This window comes from Equus caballus, chromosome 13 (assembly GCF_041296265.1).
Source record: "Equus caballus isolate H_3958 breed thoroughbred chromosome 13, TB-T2T, whole genome shotgun sequence".
Taxonomy (NCBI): domain Eukaryota; kingdom Metazoa; phylum Chordata; class Mammalia; order Perissodactyla; family Equidae; genus Equus; species Equus caballus.
The window spans coordinates 37,136,128-37,155,909 of record NC_091696.1 but is presented as its reverse complement, the minus strand read 5'-3'; the positions used below and the strand labels follow the sequence as shown (position 1 = coordinate 37,155,909).

The 19,782-nt window shown below is 36.1% G+C and overlaps 1 protein-coding gene across 5 annotated transcripts in view; it reads right to left on the bottom strand.

Annotated features, from left to right (window-relative positions):
* Positions 1-19,782, bottom strand: part of ABCA14 (ATP binding cassette subfamily A member 14) — a 205,015-nt gene that overhangs the window by 137,681 nt on the left and 47,552 nt on the right. The window lies entirely within an intron of this gene.

Here is a 19,782-nt window from a genome sequence, read left to right as displayed (position 1 = left end):
CTTCTAATTTTATAGATCAGAAAGCCAGACCCAGAGAAGGCAAGTTACATCTACAAAGTTACACAGCAGCAGAACTCCCTGTTCTGTGCTCTTTGGGCTCTATCATGCTGGCTTTGCATGTCTCTGAGGCCACTTTACCCTAGTACAGGCACAGACTGGAGACAGACTGGGTTTGAATCCTGGCTCTGTCACTTACCAGACCTGTGACCTTGAGTAAGCTCCTTGACCTCTCTGTGCCTTAGTGTCCTCATCTGTAAACACTAAAATCCGAATAAAAATAATGGGCAAGAAAAAGTTCACAGAATTTTAGTAGTGAGTTTTACGAAATATAATTCACCAAAGCCATTGGTTATAGACACTTTGTATTTCAAGTTTTAACAAAAGCAGATTAAAGTTATAAGATGATCACTTTAATTTCAAAGGCTAATAAAAAGAGTCAAGTTAGTGGTACTAGTTCCCAGAGGCTATTCAAAATAGATGTTTTATACTATAGTATTAAAGTAACATATTTTTAATTATGGTATTTCAATATTAAATTCTGTGACTTTAGTCTCTTCTGTCTAGTACATAGGAAGTGCTTAAAAATGTTTATTGAATAAACAAATAAATGTGAGGGTATTTGATTTGGTTATTTGATAGCTTTCCAATATCCTTACAAATGGATTCAGGTATATTTTATTATGCAAAGGAACAAAATAAGGAAATAAAGTGTTAAATGGAAGACTGGAAAACCATGAAATAACAGATTTACTAAGGATCAGTGACAAAATTGTCCTTTTAAGCAAGTTTCAGTGAAAAATCAAAAAGAGAAATTTCACAGTGAAATTCAGTAACTTACAAATGCCATCAAAAACTCCCAGATAGCAAAACTTGTGTGTGTAGATGTGCAGTGTCCACATGCATACACTCAGAGAGAGAAAGAAAAAGAAAAAGAGAAAGATACATTAAACTGTCACAAGATCTTATCTCTGGGCGAGTGCCCCAGGGATTCATGAGGGAGACGCATGTAATCCTGGTTTTCTTTGTTTTTTTAACATGCATTATTTATGTCTTAGACGTGGATATTTTAAAATAAAATCATTTGGAATTACGTGCCTGTATTTTAAACCAGTGGTGAATTGACACTAACGAAAGCAGCAGCTATGGCAGCAACTAGCCAAGACTCTAGGTAACTCTGCCTTAGATAGGAGGACACAATCTCTACTGCCCTTTCAAATAAAATTTCTATACAACATAAGAAGAGAAATAGAAGCCTTCCCCTTCTGGCCTAGAGGGGAAAATGGGACTGGATATACAGACAATAAAATATTATTCAGCCATAGAAAAGAAGGAAACCTGCCATTTGTGACAACATGAACGAACCTTGAGGGCATCATGCTTAGTAAAATAAGTCAGAGAAAGACAAACATTGTATGATATTAATTAGAAATCTTAAAAAAATCTAAAGAAAAATCTAAATTAAAGCTAAGTGAACTCTAAAAAAAAAAAAAAGCCAAATTCATAGATAGAGAGAACAGACTGGTGGTTGCCAGAGGCAGAGAGTGGAGGATGGGCAAAATGGGTGAAGGCAGTTAAAAGGTACAAATTTCCAGTTGTAAGATAAATAAGCTGTGAGGATGTAATGTAGGGCATGATGACTATTAATTATTAGTTAACAATACAGTGTTGTATATTTTAAAGTTGCTAAGAGAATAGATCTTAAAAGTTCTCATCACACACAAATTTGTAACTGTGTGGTGATGGATGTTAACTAAACTTATTGTAGTAATCATTTCTCAATGTATACATATATCAAATTATGTTGTACACATAAAACTAATACAGTGTTGTGTATCAATTATATTTCAATTAAAAATAAAAATAAATTTTTTAAAACAAAAGAAAGAAACAAAATGAAAAACTGATTTTCAAGACATAGAAGACCAGGGAATAAAAGACAGTATCCCTTAGAGAAGAGAGAAACAAATGAGAGAAGCCCTACAATCACCTAGCTAGTCACCTAGTTAACTGGAGTGAGAGCCCAGCAATGTCCTCGAGGGGAGAAGACAGTGCTGGGAGTCCAGGGAGAACAAGGTGGTTGGAATGCACAATGCCAGATAACAGAGAAGAGAGAGAATCACAGAGAGAGAGCTCCAGAGATCTTTGGAAGGTGCTCTTAGATTTTTCATCTTAGTCCTTATCAGCACATACGTGTGAGGAATGCTCCAGGGCCATGAAAAGAAGCACTTACAAAGATTGGAGGAACAAATACCTAGAGCTCACATATGGCCAGAAATAGTTCCTGCTCCCACCAGCCAGAGTGTAAAACCACATAATTTATAGGTCATAGGTAGAATCCTTACAAGGATTTTGTGTTAATAGTGGGCCAAATTTAGCCCTAGACCTGGGTTTCGTGACCTCAGCACTAGTGAGAACACACTCAGTGCAAAGCATTGTCCTAAGTACTTCATACACATCAGTATTTCTCACTCTCAGTACTAATTACATTACAGAGTAAATTCTTCATTGTAGGGGCTGTGTTGTGTATTATAGAATATTTCACAGCACCCCTGGCCTCTACCTACTAGGTGCCAGTAGCAACCGTCCCAGGTGTACAAGTGTCACCAGACATTTCCAAATATCCCCTGGGAGCAAATTGAGAACCACTGCCCTAGAATAAAACCACTGTGGTCTCACCTAACAGAAATTAAAAAGCAAGACCCCAAAGGATAACACTGTTTCCAGTTTACTTAACTCAGTCTCAAAATAAAACTGAAAAATATAGGGAAACAGAAATATCCAGGAATACAGAAATAGCGAGGACCCAACAAAGTAAAATCCACAATGTCTGGCATTTGATTAAAAATTATCAGGTGTGATAGACAGTCTCTAAATTGGCCCTGTCATCTCTGCCCTCTGGTGTTCACACTCCTGTGTGATTCCCTTCACCTTGAGTGTGGGTGGGTCATGCAACTTGTTTTAACCAATAGAATGTGGAAAGGGTGATGAATGCCACTTCTGTGATTATGTTACATAGGATCATGGTTCTTGTATCACTCTGAGATTCTCTCCCTTGCTAGGTTTGATGATGCTGTTGACTATTTTAGGAGGTCCATATGGCAAGATGCTGAGGGCAGCATCTGACCACTGACAGAAAGAAACTAAAATACTCAGTCTTACAACCATAAGGAAATAAATTCTACCAACAACTACATGAGCTTAGAAGTGATTCTTCCCCTAGTTGAGACTCAGATGAGACTATGGCCCTGGCTGACACCTTGATTGCAGCCTTGCAGAAAACCCAGCTAAGTCATGCCTGAATTCAACACACAGAAAGTGTGAAACAATAAACATGTGTTGTTATAATCCATTAAGATGCAGTAATATTGTTACACAGCAGTGAATAAAGAATACACGAGGTATGCAAAGAAGGAGAAACAGGATCCACAATGAGGAGAAAAATCAATCAAAATTGACATACAAATGTGCAATCTATAGAACTAGTAGATGAGGACATTAAAACTTGTTACAACTGTATTCCATCTGCTCAGTAAGCTAGAGGACAATGGAACATGTTAAATGGAGACATGAAAGATATAAAAGTATTTGAGACAAAAAAATACACTGGATTGCATTAACATCAGATTAGACACTGCAGAAAAGATTAGTGAACTTGAAGACACAGTAATATAGATGGCCCAAAATGAAACACAAAAGCCTGAAAAAATGAATGAAGCATCAATGAGCTATAGGACAATTTCAGGTAGCCTAATGTAGGTATAATTAGAGTCCCTGAGGGAGTAGAGGAAGACAGAGGACATAAGAAATATGCAAAAAGGCAGGCCAGGTGGTGTAGTGGTTGGGTTTGCATGCTCTACTTTGGCAGCCTGGGGTTTGCTGGTTTGGATCCAAGGCACATTCCTGCACATGGCTCATCAGGCCATGCTGTAGTGGCAACCCACATGCAAGACAGAGGAATACTGGTACAGATGTTATCTCAGTGACAATCTTCCTCAAGCAAAGAGAGGAAGATTGGTAACAGATGTTAGCTCAGGGCCAATCTTCTTCACCAAAAAAAAGAAATATGTAGAGATATAAGAACTGAAATCTTTCAGAATTTTGACCAACTATAAACCCACAAATACAAAAAGTTCCATGAAATCCAAGCACAAGAACATGAAGAAAACCACACCAAGGCATATCATAGTCAAATTCTTGAAAACTAGTAAAAAAGGAAATCTTAAAAGCAACCTCAAAAAAATCACACGTTATGTATAGAGGGGAGGAAAGCCGCATCTTGTTGGAAACATGGAAAGCCACAAGACAATGGATCAGATACACAAGTACTAAAAGAAAAACATTATTACCTTAGAATTCTTAACATAAGTATCTTCCAAAAATGAAAGCAAAATAAAAACCTTGTCAGATATACAAAAGCTGAAAGAACAAAAGTGACAGAAAACAGAACTACAAAAGAAATGTTTAAAAAAGACTTTCAGGCAGAAGGAAAATGATGTAAGATGGATCTAGATCTACAGAAGGAATAAAGAGAAGAGATAATAAGAAGTACATTAGGAAAATATAAAATATTTTTTCCTATTATTCAAATCTCTTTAGAAATATAATTGACTTTTTAAAGGAAAAATGATACCAATATATTGTGAAGAAGTAAAATGTATAATAAAATGGAAAACATGTATACTATAAACCCTAAAGCAACCATGCAAATAACACAACTAAGAGTTATAACTAATAAGACAACAAAGGAAGCTAAAATGAATAAGAAGTACTCAAAGAAAAGTAAGAAAAAAGACAACAGATGGGAGAAATGGAAAACAACTTAAACCCAACCATATCAGCAATCACATTAAATATAAATGGTCTAGAAGATCTCGTCAAGAGGGCAGCACAGGTGGACTGTGAACTCACCTCCTCCCATGAACACAACCAGGTTACAACTATTCTTGGAAAAATTACCCCAGAGATAGAACTGAAAACTGGATAAAAAAGAACCCCCACAACAACGGACAGTCCTGACTGATGTGGAAGAGGCAGAAATTCCTTCTGGAGAGGAAAGAAGCCACCTTCACGAGCAGCAGAGCTTCACAGCCAGGCAGGTGGGAGCAATGCTAAGGTACACAGCCCTCCCTGGAGAAGTGGGGATCTGAGCGGGGACCTGTTACCACTATAAGCATCCTTGAGACTCAGCACAACTGAGAGGAGGGCCCTACTATCTGGCATCACTGGCTATTAACTACAACAGGAAATACCCCCAGAAAAGCTATCAGAAGAAAGCTGGAAAAACCTGGCTCTTAAAGGGCCATGTGCAAATTCACGCACTTCAGAGAACAACCTAAAATCACCAGAAAGAAAGCTGCACAGTCCTTGGGTAAAAAGATTCTCACCTCAGAGGCTCTGGGTGCACCTCAGTGAGAGGTGAGACCTCTCCAGAGACCAAGACTGGTAGCAGCCATTATTATGACCTAGTGCAGGCGTGCTGACACAGACACTGGCAGATGCCATTGAAATTCTTCATCTGGCCTGTCATCCCAGGGGTCGGCCACATCCAATAGAGTGCAGATTTAATACAGTTCAGCCAGGGCAGGCAGCACATCCTAGGGACCAGCCCCACCCAACCACCCAACAGCAAGCCCTCAGACTACTTGTCGGCCTGCATAGACAGGGTGGCTTTATCCTCTACAGGCAGGTAAGTGTGTCTGCCTCTGTGGGGCAGGGCCTGTGTGAAGACCAGGTGAACTGTGGGGGGCATTGGTGGAGAGGTGGAGGCCTCTGCAGTGGGGCAACTGGGTACACTCCAAGGGGTCAGGAAGTGTGCATGGGCCAGGACTGTGTTGACTGTGTGTGGGGACCTGTGAGGGGATGGGGTTTATCAGTGGCAGAAAACCTGTGCTTCACAAACAGCCACAGAGAGGATTGCCCCCACCTTCCAAATCCTGAAACAATTGGGTGCTCCCATGCCTAGGGCCAGCCCCACTCAGCTGCAATCCTAAGAGAGCTGACAACAGCCTTACAGGCCTGAGGCCTACAGCAACTGTAGGCCTCTGAGCCTAGCAACCAGCTACATTGGGTGCCTACTCAATTAACAGCAAAACTGCAAAAGCAGTTTACTATTAGACCTTGTAGCCAACGGTGCTGAGGCTCCCCAAACCTGATTTACAAGCAGCCAGCAAGGGAGGGAAAGCCTGGACTCTCTGGGTGCCTGCAGTGAGAGCAACCTTGCTGCAGCAGAATGATACACGTAGCCCACAAAGAGGTCACTGCTGGAACATTTGGACTAGTGACAAGAGGGAAGCACATCATCAGGCCTCAAAAGGTATCTCTTACATAAGGCCACTTCTCCAAGATCAGGAGACACAGCTGACTGACCTAATAATACATAGATATAAGCACAGAAAAAGAGGCATAATGAGGAGGCAAAGGAATACATTCCAACCAAGGGAACAGGACAAAACCCCAGAAAAAGAACTAAATGAAACAGAAATAAGCAATCTGCCTGACAAAGAGTTCAAACAAAAACTCATAAGGATGCTCAACGATATTGGGAGAAGACTGGATGAACACAGTGAGAATGCCAAAAAACAACTGGAAAATATAAAAGAGAACCAATCAGAAACGAAGAATACAACACTGGAAATGAAAAATTCACTAAAGGGAATCAATAGCAGAGTAGATGATATGGAAGAATGGATCAGTGAGCTGGATGAGAGACTAGAGGAAATCACCCAAGCTGAACAGATAAAAGAAAAAAGGATTAAAAAGAATGAGGACAGTCTAAGGGAAATCTAGGACAATATCAGGCACATTAACATTTGTATAATAGGTGTCCCAGAAGGAGAAGAGAGAGACAAAGGGGCAGAGAATCTATTTGAAGAAATAATAGCTGAAAACTTTCCTAACCTAAGGAGGGAAACAGACATCCAAGTACAGGAAGCACAGAGAGCACCAAACAAGATAAATCTAAAGAGGCCCACACCAAGTCACATTAAAATTAAAATGTCCAAAGTTAAAGATAAAGAGAGAATCCTAAAAGTGGCAAGAGAAAGGCAACAAGCGACATACAAAAGAAAGCCCCTAAGGCTATCGGCAGACTTCTGAGACAAAACCCTACAGGCTAGAAGAGAGTAGCATGACTTATTTAAAGTACTGAAAGGAAAAAACCCACACCAAAGAATACTCTATCCAGCAAGGTTATCATTCAGAATGGAAGGAAAGAGAAAGATTTTACCAGATAAGCAAAAATAAAAGGAGTTTATCACCAAGCAACCAGCCCTACAAGAAATGCTGGAGGGACTTATTCAAGTGGGAAACAGAAGACCATAAATAGGGATAGAAAAATATTTTTTTAAAAAAACAGGCAATAAAATCTCTAGTAAAGGCAAAAATACAGTAAAAGGTAGCAAATCAACCATCTATGAAGATAATATGAATCTTAAAAGACAAAAGTACTAAAATTACCTATTTCAGTGATAAGAGGGTGATGGATAGACACACACAAAATAAGAGATTAGACATGATTAAAAAACATAAAATGTGGGACGAGGGGACTAAAAGAGTAGAGCTTTAGAAAGAAATCAAGCTAAAGAGGATATCAACTCAATATAAATTCTATATACATAGAATATTATACAGGAACTTCATAGTAATCTCAAATCAGAAACCTATAATAAATAGACAAATAAGTAACAGAAAGGAAATCAAACATATTACTAAAGAAAGCCACCAAGCCACAAGGGAAGAGAGCAAGAGAAGAAGAAAAGGACACAGAAGATCTACTAAAACACCCAGAAAAAAGTAATAAAAAGGCAATAAGAACATACTTTTCAATAGCTACTTTAAGTGTCAATGGACTAAATGCTACAATCAAAAGGCATAGGGTAGCTGATTGGATAAAAAAAAAAAAAAAGACCAATATAAATGCTGCATACAAGACCTTCAGACCTAAAGACACTGACAAACTGAACATGAAAGGATGGAAAAAGATACTCCATGCAAAGAGCAAAGAAAAGAAAGTGGGGGTCACAATACTTCTAAAAGACAAAACAGACTTTAAAACAAAAACTGTAACAAGAGATAAAGTAGGGCACCACATAGTGAAAAGGGGACAATCCAACAAGAGGATAAAACACTTATAAATATCTATGCAACCAACACAGGGGCACCTAAATATATAAAGCAATTATTAACAGACATAAAAGGAGAAATAGACGGTAACACAATAATAGTAGGGGACTTTAACACTCCACTTACACCAAGAGATAGATCAGCCAAAAAGAAGAGCAATAAGGAAACACTGGCCTTAAATGACACATTAGACCAGATGGACTTAGTAGATATATAAAGAACATTCCATCCAACAACTGCAAAATACACATTCTTTTCAAATGCACATGGAACATTCTCCAAGATTGATCACATATTAGGCCACAAAACAAGTCTCAATAAATTTAAGAAGCTCAAAATAATACCAAGCATCTTTTCTGACCATAAAAGTATGAAACTAGAAATCAACTACAGGAATAAAATCAGAAAAGCCACAAAAATGTGGACATTAAACAAAATGCTACTGAACAACGATTGGGTCAATGAAGAATTCAAGGGAGAAATAAAAAAATACATGGAGACAAATAAAAATGAAAATGCAACGTGCCAAAATCTATGGGATACAGCAAAAGTGGTTCTAAGGTGGAAGGTTATGGCAATTCAGGCCTACATCAACAAACAAGAAGAATCTCAAATCTAACTTTAGGTGCAATCTAACAGTGCACCTAAAGGAGCTGGAAAAGAAAAACAAACAAAGCCCAAAATCAGTAGAAGGAAGGAAATAATATAAATCAGAGTAGAAATAAACAAAATAGAGACTAAAAAAAGAACAGAAAAAATTAATGAAACCAGGAGCTGATTCTTGAAAAGATAAACAAAATTGACAAACCTTTAGCTAGACTCACCAAGAAAAAAAGAAAGACTCAAATAAATAAACCAGAAATGAAAGAGGAGAAATTGCAACAGACACTTCAGAAATACAAAAGATTATAAGATAATACTATGAAAAGCTATACACCAACAAATTGGATAATCTAGAAGAAATGGATAAATTCTTAGGATCATATCACCTTCCCAAACTGAATCAAGAAGAAGTAGATAATTTTTTTTAACTTTTTATTAAGATTATGATAGTTTACAACCTTGTGAAATTTCAGTTGTACATTATTATTAGTCATGTTGTAGGTGTACCACTTCACCCTTTGTGCCCTTCCCCCACCCCCCTTTCCCCTGGCAACCAGCAATCAGTTCTCTTTGTCTATATGTTTAACTTCCACCTATGAGTGGAGTCATACAGAGTTCATCTTTCTCTATCTGGCTTATTTCACTTAACATAATTCCCTCAAGGTCCATCCATGTTGTTGTAAATGGGACAATTTTATTCTTTTTTATGGCTGAGTAGTATTCCACTGTGATATATACACCATATCTTCTTTATCCAATCATTAGTTGGTGGGCACTTAGGTTGCTTCCACGTCTTGGCTATTGTAAATAACACTGCGATGAACATAGGGGTGCATGGGACTTTTGGAATTGCTGATTTCAAGTTATTTGGATAGATACCCAGTAGTGGGATGGCTTGGAAAAAATAACCAAAACAAAAAGCGACAAATGTTGGAGAGGTTGTGGAGAAAAAGGAACCCTCATACACTGTTGGTGGGAATGCAAACTGGTGCAGCCACTATGGAAAACAGTACGGAGATTTCTCAAAAAATTAAAAATAGAAGTAGATAATTTTAATAGACCAATCACCAGTAAGGAAATCATAACAGTAATCAAAAACCTCCCCAAAAATACAAGTCCAGGAGCAGACGGCTTCCCTGGTGAATTCTACCAAACATTCAAAGAAGACTTAATACCTATCCTTCTCAAACTCTTCCAAAAAATTGAAGAGGAGGGGAGGCTTCCTAACTCATTCTATGAAACCAATATTATCCTGATACCAAAACCAGATAAGGACAACACAAAAAAAGAAAATTACAGGCCAATATCACTGATGAACATCGATGCAAAAATCCTCAACAAAATACTAGCAAATCGAATACAACAATACACTAAAAAGATCATACACCATGATCAAGGGGGATTTATTCCAGGGATGCAGGGATAGTTCAACATCTGCAAATCAACCAACGTGATACACTACATTAACAAAATGAAGAATAAAAATCACATGATCATCTCAATAGAGGCAGAGAAAGCATTGGACAGGACACAGTATCCATTTATGACAAAAACTCTAAACAAAATGTACCCATTTAGAAGGAAAATACCTCAACATAATAAAGGCCATATACAACAACCCACAGCTAATATCAATGCAAAAATCCTCAACAAAATACTAGCAAATCAAATACAACAATAAATTAAAAAGATCATACATCATGATCAAATGGGATTTATTCCAGGGATGCATGGATGGTTCAACATCTGTAAATCAATAAACGTGACACATCACACTAACAAAATGAAGAATAAAAATCACATGATCATCTCAATAGATGCAGAGAATGCATTTGAAAAGACACAGTATCCATTTATGATAAAAACTCTAAATAAAATGGGTATGGAAGGAAAATACCTCAAAATAATAAAGATCATATATGACAAAACCACAGCTAATATCATTCTCAATGGAGAAAAACTGAAAGCTATCCCTCGAAGAACAGGAATCAGAGAAGGATGACCACTTGCATCACTCTTATTTAACATAGTATTGGAAGTCCTAACCAGAGCAATCAGGAAAGAAAAAGAAATAAAAGGGATCCACATTAGAAAAAAAAGTAGAAACTGTCACTCTTTACAGATGACATGATTTTATATATAGAAAACCCTAAAGAATCCACTAAAAAACTTTTAGAAATAATAAATGAATACAGTCAAGTATTTGCAGGATACAAAATTAACAAACAAAAATCAGTTGCACTTCTATGCACTAACAACAAAGTAGCAGAAAGAGAAATTAAGAATACAATCCCATTTACAATTGCAACAAAAAGAATAAAATACCTAGGAATAAACTTAACCAAAGGGGCAAAAGATCTGTACACCAAAAACTATAAAACATTGTTGAAAGGAATTGAAGAAGACACAAAAAAGTGGAAAGATATTCTGTGCTCTTGGATTGGAAGAATTAACATAGTTAAAATGTCCATACTTCCTAAAGCAATCTATAGATTCAATACAATCCCTATCAAAATTCCAACAACATTTTTCACAGAAATAGAACAAAGAATCCCAAAATTTATATGGAACAACAAAAGACCATGAATGGCCAAAGGAATCCTGAGGAACAAGAACTAAGCTGAAGGTATCACACCCCCTGATCTCAAAATATACTACAAAGCCACGGTAATCAAAACAGCATGGTACCAGCACAAAAATAGACACACAGATCAATGGAACAGAATTGAGAGCCCAGAAATACACCCACACATCTATGGACAGCTAATTTTCAACAAGGAAGCCAAGAACATACAATGGAGCAAAGAGAGTCTCTTCAATAAATGGTGTTGGGAAAACTGGACAGCCACACGCAAAAGAATGAAAGTAGACCATTCCCTTACACCATGCACAAAAATCAACTCAAAATGGAGTAAAGATCTGAATGTAAGATATGAAAACATGAAACTTGTAGAAGTAAACATAGGCAGTACGCTCTTTGACATAGGTCTTAGCAGCATTTTTTCTCAAATATCATGTCTGACCGGGCAAGGGAAACAATAGAAAAATAAACAAATGGGACTACATCCAACTAAAAAGCTTCTGCACAGCAAAGGAAACCATCAACAAAGCGAAAAGACAACCTGATAAATTGGAGGAGATATTTGCAAACCATATATCAGATAAGGGGTTAATATCCAAAATATACAAAGAATTCACACATCTCAACAACAAAAAACCCAACAACCCAATTAAAAAATAGGCAAAAGACCTGAACAGACAATTCTCCAAAGAAAATATATGGATGGCCAACAGGCACATGAAAAGATATTCAACATCATTCACTATCAGGGAAATGCAAACCATGACTACAATGAGATATCATCTCACCCTGGTCAGAATGGTTATAATTAACAAGATAGGAAAAAACAAATGTTGGAGAGGATGTGGAGAGAAAGGAACCCTCAAACACTGCTGGTGGGAGTGCAAACTGGTGCAGCCACTATGGAAAAGGGTACAGAGTTTCCTCAGAAAATTAAGAATAGATGCACCATATGATCCAGCTATTCCACTGCTAGGTATTTAGCCAAAGAACTTGAAAACACACATGCATAAAGATACATGCACCCCTATGTTCATCACATCATTACTCACAATAGCCAAGACTTGGAAGCGACCTAGGTGCCCATAAAGGGATGAATGGATAAAGAAGATGTGGTATATATGCACAATGGAATGCTACTCAGCCATAAGAACTGATGAAATCCAGCCATTTGTGATAACATGGATGGACCTTGAGGGTATTTTGTTAAGTGAAATAAGTCAGAGGGAAAAAGTCAAATACTATATGATCTCACTCATAAGTAGAAGATAAAAACAACAATAAACAAACACATAGCAACAAAGATTGGATTAGTGGTTACCAGAGGGGAAAGGGGTAGGGAGGAGGGGAAAAAGGGGGTGATTAGACACATGTGTGTGGCAATGGATTGAATTAGTCTTTGGGTGGTGAACATGATGTAATCTACACAGATTCAAAATACATTATGATCCACACCTGAAAGTTATATAGTGGTATAATCCAATGTTACTGCAATAAAATAAAAAAATAAATAATACATATGTATAAATGCTCTAAAGAGTCAATTAAAAGGCAGCGATTTTTAGATTGGATAAAAGAGCAATACCGAACTATGTGCTGCCCATAAGAAACTCACTTTAACTTTAAAGACGCAAATAGGCTAAAAGTAAAAGGATAGAAAAAGATACACCATCCTAACACTACATAAAAGACAGCTAATCATATTAATATCCAACAACATAATTTTCAGAGAAAAGACTTAGAAGGGATGAAGATAGTAACTTTACAGTGATAATGGGATTAATTTATCAAGAAGGCATAAAATCCTAAAGAGTAGAACACCTAATAACAGAGCTTTAAAATACGTGAAGCAAAAACTGTCAGAACCGAGGAATAGACAGATCCACAAACATATTCAGATATTTCAACACTCCCCTCTCATGACTGACAGAACAAATACAATGAAAATTAGTAAAATATAGGAGATTGAATAACCCTATCAACTAATTTAAGACAGTGAGGTGAAGCCCTGTGAGCTAATTCTGTCCTATACTAAGCCAACCCCAGCAAAGAAGTAGTACCACTTCCCAACCAGACTGTGCAGAGAGTTCGAGAGAGGATAAACCTGGGGAAATAACCCTTTAAATCTTTGTATGAAGTCCTGGACTCACCTCCATTTAGTCCATGTGTGAAACTGACCAGAATCAACACTGAACTGCAGTGTGTAATATGGATCAGGTGTCAGACCATGCTCTGGGTAGAGCATAGTGTAAATGAGGCAGACTAAAACAGCACTCTGAAGGCTTTACAAACTAAATCGGTATTCAAACCACAGCCCACAAAAGAGAACTAGTTGTAAATATAAACAGATTGACTACCTACTAAAATGGAAAATTTTCAAAAGGGACAAGAGATTCATAGCATAATATTAAAAATATCCAGGATACAAGCCAAAATTACTTAGCAAACCAAGACCAGGAAAATCTAAACGCCAAAGGAAAAAAGATAATCCTCAGATGCCAAAATCGAGATGACATATATGTTGAAATTGTGTCATAAGGACTTTAAAGAAGCTATCAAAAAAATGCTCTAACAATCATTAATGAACAGTCCTGAAATAAACAGAAGGCTTATCAAAGAAGTTGAAAATATAAAGAAGAACCAAATGATATTTTAGAATGAAAAATATAATAAGCAAAATTTTAGAACTCACTGGCTGGGGTCAACAGAAGAATGGAGGTGACAAGGGAAAAGTTAAGTCAACTTGAAGGCAGATCAATAAAAATTTTCCTATCTGAAGAACAGAGAAAGAATAAATTGAAAAAAAAATTAACAAAGCCTCAAGGACCTGTGAGGCAAAAACAAAAGATCTCACAGCTGTCTCATAGAAGTGCCAGCAGGAAAGGAGAGAGAGTGCAGGGCTTAAAAATATATTTGTAGAAACAGTGGCTGAAAACTGTCCAAATATGGCAAAAGACATAAATCTATGGATTCAAGTACCTACGTCAAATTATAATGATGTACACCTGAAATCTATACAATGTGATAAACCAATGTTATCTTAATAAAAAATTAAAATACATTCACACCCAGACATGTCATAATCAAATTTCTAAAAAGTAAAGACAAAGATAATCTTGAAAATAGCCAGACATACGATTTCTAAATAGAAACCAAGGAAGTGACATATTTTAAAGTGCAGAAAGAAAGAATATTTGATCCAGAATTCTACATCCAACAAAAATATACTTCTGGAATTAAAGTAAAATAGAAATAATCTCAGATTAAGAAAAATTTACGATAATCCATCACAGGAGAGAGGACCTAAAGGATTTACTAAAATAAATTCTTCAGACAGAAAGAAAATGATGACAAAAGAAAACCTGGAAGACCAGGACTGAAGAAAGAGTGTCATAAATGGTAAATATCTGAGTAAACATAATATACTATTCCTCTATTAAGTTGTTTCAATTGTATTTGATCAATGAAAGCAAAAAATTGTAACAGTTTGATGGAGGGTTCTTTGTACAAAGAGGTAACATTTAAGACAAGTATATCATATAAAGTGGAGGGTAATGAGATTTACATGGTAGAGGTCCTACATCCCACTGTAGTGGGAAAATACTGATACCAGTGGACTGTGGTAAGTTCACTATGTATATTATAACCCCTACAGCCACTACTAAAAACCCTACACCAAGAGTTATACCAAAAAAATGAAAGATAAATTAGAACACTAAAATATGTCACATAATGCAACAGAGGGCAGAAAAGAGAAAATAGAGGATGAAAAATACAAAGAAAAGAAATCATAAAACAAGCACATTTATATACAAGCATATCAATAATTATATTAAATGCAAAAGTTGAAAGAAATTAAAAGATTATTAGAATGGATAAAAATACATAAACGAGTTATATAAGAAATTCAATTCAAATATAATGATATAGGTAGGTTATTAGTTAACACTAAAATGATGAAAAAAGATATATAATGTAAACATGACTTTAAAAAAAGCTGGAGTGGTATAGTAATACCAGACACAATACACTTACACATTTAAATTTAGCAAGCACTGAAATTTTTTAATTTTATATAAAGTAATATATATAAATATTTTATGTATATTTTTAAATGTATGATTAAGAATATCTATATATTCCTATATATAATTTAAGAATAAAAGATCAATTCACCAAGAAGCCACAACAATGCTAAATGCGTATGCACCAAACAAAAGGGTACCAAAATAAATGAAGCAAAAATTGACAGAAGAGAAAGGAAATACAGCAAATCTATAATTACAATCTGACATTTCGACACTCCTCTCTTAGTAATCAATAGAAATAGAAAGAAAGAAAATCATCAAGGATAAGAACTGAACAACATCATCAACCAACAGAACACAACTAACATTGTACAAAACACTCCACATAAAAACAACAGAATATGCACTATTTTCACATACACAAGGAACATTCAATTAAACAGATCATATCCTTCTTCAGAAAATAATCCTTAAAAACTTGAAAGAATTGGCAGCATAAAAAGCATGCTCTCCAGTCATAATTGAATTAAACTAGATATCAATAACAGAAATATAACAGAAATATTCCCAAACTCTTGGAAATGAAATAACATATTTCTAAGTAATACATGAGTCAAAGAGGAATCTCAATGGAAATTTAAAATATTTTCAACTGAATAAAAATTAAAATACATCAGAATTTGTGGGATGCAGATAAAGTAGTACTTAAAAGGAAATTTATACCATTAAAATGCTTATATTAGAAAAGAATAAAAGTCACAAGTCAATAATCCATGCTTCCATCTCAAGAAACTAGAAAACAAGAGAATCAAAAGCTTTAGGCCGAGATGCCTTTATTGGAGAATTATATGAAACATTTAAAGAACAATCAATACTACACAAATTCTACCAGAAAACAAAAGAGGAGAGAATATTTACCACCTCATTTTATGAGGCTATTATTACCCTAATACCAAAACCTGACAAAAATACAAAAATAGAAAACTTAAATCAATATCCCTCATGAACAAAGACATAAAACTCCTCAACAAAACATTAGCAAGGTGAACCCATCAATGGATAAAAAGGAAAATATGCAACAACCAAGCAGGGTTTATTCCAGGAATGTCAGGTTGATTTGATATTTAAAAAGTAATCAATACTATCCAGTACATTATTAATCTAAAGAAGAAAAGCCACACTATCATACCAAATAACAGAGAAAACACATTTGATAAAATTCAACATCCAGTTGTTGAGAACATTATTCACTGAGTGTCTCTGAAGCCTCCTGGAGAAATTTCAGTTAGAGCTAAGAGCTTGGAATAGGTTCGCCCTCTCTGAGGAAACCTTATGTTTTCTTATTTTGGTACAAGAAACTATGTGTTGCTTTTAATTCTGGGTACCAGGAAGCTCAGAGCCAACTACTATCCCCATTGGAGACCCTTAAAATCCAAGAAACCACAATCTGTATTTCTCTCTCTTGCCTTGACCTAGGATTTTAACTTATATTTCCCAGGTCTGTAATTTTTCAGGCTACTTGATCATGTGTACTTCTGTCAGTAAGCTCTATCCTATGGGAATGAAGTGGGATATTTTAAAATAATATTTGGGCAATATGTAGTATTCTTGTAGGGGCAAATCAAGGTTGACTGGGAGTCTGTAAGCTCAAAATTTGGAGTGGATGAACTGGAAGCTATGGTCTAAACAGGGAATGCTCAGGCAGGAGCAAGGAACTGGAGATCACCACCTCCTGCATCACTTTTCTTTACAACACCTAAAGGAAAGGGGCCTGAGGACCTCTGAGAGTCCCTGAGCCCCTACTGCTGGGGAGAGAGGTCTGCAAGGCTAAAACTCTTTTTGCAATAGTACTAAGATGTTATTTGCCTTTTTTGCTCCTATTCCCTCATGAGTATAAAGTGGCTTTTACCAGAGTGAGACGTTTCCATGCCATAGGTTATCACAACAGAATGAATGCAGAAGCAGATACGAGAATCCAACTGTCCTCTATGAAGACAGGCATTAAAGGGATTTGCAAAAGTCATATAATGCCACTCGTCCCAAAAATATTTTTTGAAAATGCATTTTTCATTAAAAATACTATTTATGTTAACATGCTAAAAAAATTCAACCACCATTCATGATAAAAATTCTCAGCAAACTAGGAATAGAGGAGTATTTTAAAAACCTAACAAAGAGCATCTGCAAAAATCCTACACGTAACCTCACACTTAATGGTGAAAGACAATATTTTCCCTCTAATATTTAGAAGAAGAGAAGGCTATCCACACTCATTACTGCTATTTATCAGAGTACTGGAAGACCTAATCAGTGCAACAGAGAGTAGGAAAAAATTAAATAAAAATTGCACAGATTAGAAAGGAAGAAATAAAAAATGTCTTTATTCACATTAGACATAGATAATCCTAACAAATCTATTTTTAAAAACCTCCTATATCTAAAAAGTAGCTCAGCAACATGGCAGAATACAAGGTTAACACACAAAAATACACCATATTTCTATATTCTAGAAGTGAACACTATTGTTTACAATAGTCCAAATAGGTTAGGGATAAATCTGCAAAAACATGTACAAGGCATGTATGCTGAAAACTACAAATCACTGAAGAAAAACTATAATAGATACACAAAATAGAAAGAGAAAAGAATCAAAGTAAATCACTATTTAAAAAAAATCATCAAATATCAGAGAAAGACAACAAGAAAAGAAGGACAAAACAATTGCAAAACAGATAGAAAACAACAAAATGACAATAGTAAGTCCTTACCTATCAATCATTACTTTAAGTGTAAATGGATTAAACTTCCCAATCAGAAGGCAGAGAATGGCTAAATGGATCAAAAAACAAGATCCAGCTATATGCAATCTACAAGAGATTCATGCTACATTTAAAGACACACATAAGCTGAAAGTGAAGGGATGAAAAAAGATATTCCATGCAGATAGTAACCAAAAGAAAGCAGAAGAGGCTATATGTATATCAGACAAAATAGACTTTAAGTCTAAAATTGTCTCTAGAGACAAAGAAGGTCATTATATATAATGATAAAAGGGTCAATTCAACAGGAGAATATAACAATTATAGGTATATAAGCATCCAACATCACAGCACCTAAATATACAAAGCAAATATTGACAAATCTGCAGATAGAAATTGACAATACAATAAAAGTATAGGACTTCAATAAAATAATAGAAAAAATACAAGGAGGAACATCTCCAAACTCTTTTTTTCTTTTTGAGGCCAGCATCACCTTGATATCAAAACCAGACAAATACACCAGAAGGAAAGAAAGCTACAGGTCAATAAACCTGATGAACATAGATGCCAAAATGCTCAATAAAATACAAGCAAACCAAATTCGACACCACATGAAAAGGATCATACACCATGACTAAGTGAGATTTCTCCTTGGGATGCAAGGATGATTAAACATATGCAAACTAATAAATGTGATACAACACATTAACAAAATGAAAAAAAAGCACATGATCATCTCAATAGATGCAGAAAAAGCACTTGAAAGGTTCAACATCCATTCATGATTAAAACTCTCAACCACATAGGTATAGAAAGAAACTTACCTCAACACAAAAAAGGTCATATATGAAAAGCACATAAAACACATAAGTAATGGGAAAAATTGAAAGCTTTCCGGAAACTCTGAGATCTAGTACAAGGCAAGGATGCTCACTCTCGTCATTTCTATTCAACATAGTATTGAAAGTTATAGCCCAAGCAATTAGACAAGAAAAATAAGATTGGCAACAGATGTTTGCTCAGGGCCAATCTTTCTCACCCCAAAAAAAGAAAGAAAAACCACAGAAAATAAGTTTTGGTAAGGATGTGAGTACAAATCCTCAAAGAAATATCTGTACATGATTATTATTATTATTATAATTCACAATAGCCAAAAAGTGGAAGCAATCCAAATGTCCATCAATGGATGAATGGATAAACAAAATGAGGTATAGGGGCCGGCCCTGTGGCCGAGTGGTTAAGTTCGCGTGCTCCGCTGCAGCAGCCCAGGGTTTGGATCCTGGGCGCAGACACGGCACTGCTCCTCAGGTCACGGTGAGGCAGCGCCCCACAAGCCACAACTAGAAGGAGCCACAACTAAGATATACAACTATGTACGGGGGGGTTTGGGGAGATAAAGCAGAAAAAAAAAAAGATTGGCAACAGTTGTTAGCTCAGGTGCCAATCTTTAAAAAACAAAAACAAAAAAAACAAAATGAGGTACAGACATACACTGGAATATTAATTAGCCTTAAAAAGGAAGGAAATTCTGTGGTCGGCCCTTGGGCTGAGCAGTTAAGTTCACGTGTTCTGCTTTGGTGGCCTGGGGTTCACTGGTTCAGATCCTGAGTGTGGACCTACACACCACTCATCAAGCCATGCTGTGGTGGCCTCCCACACAGAAGAACTAGAAGGACTTACAACTAGG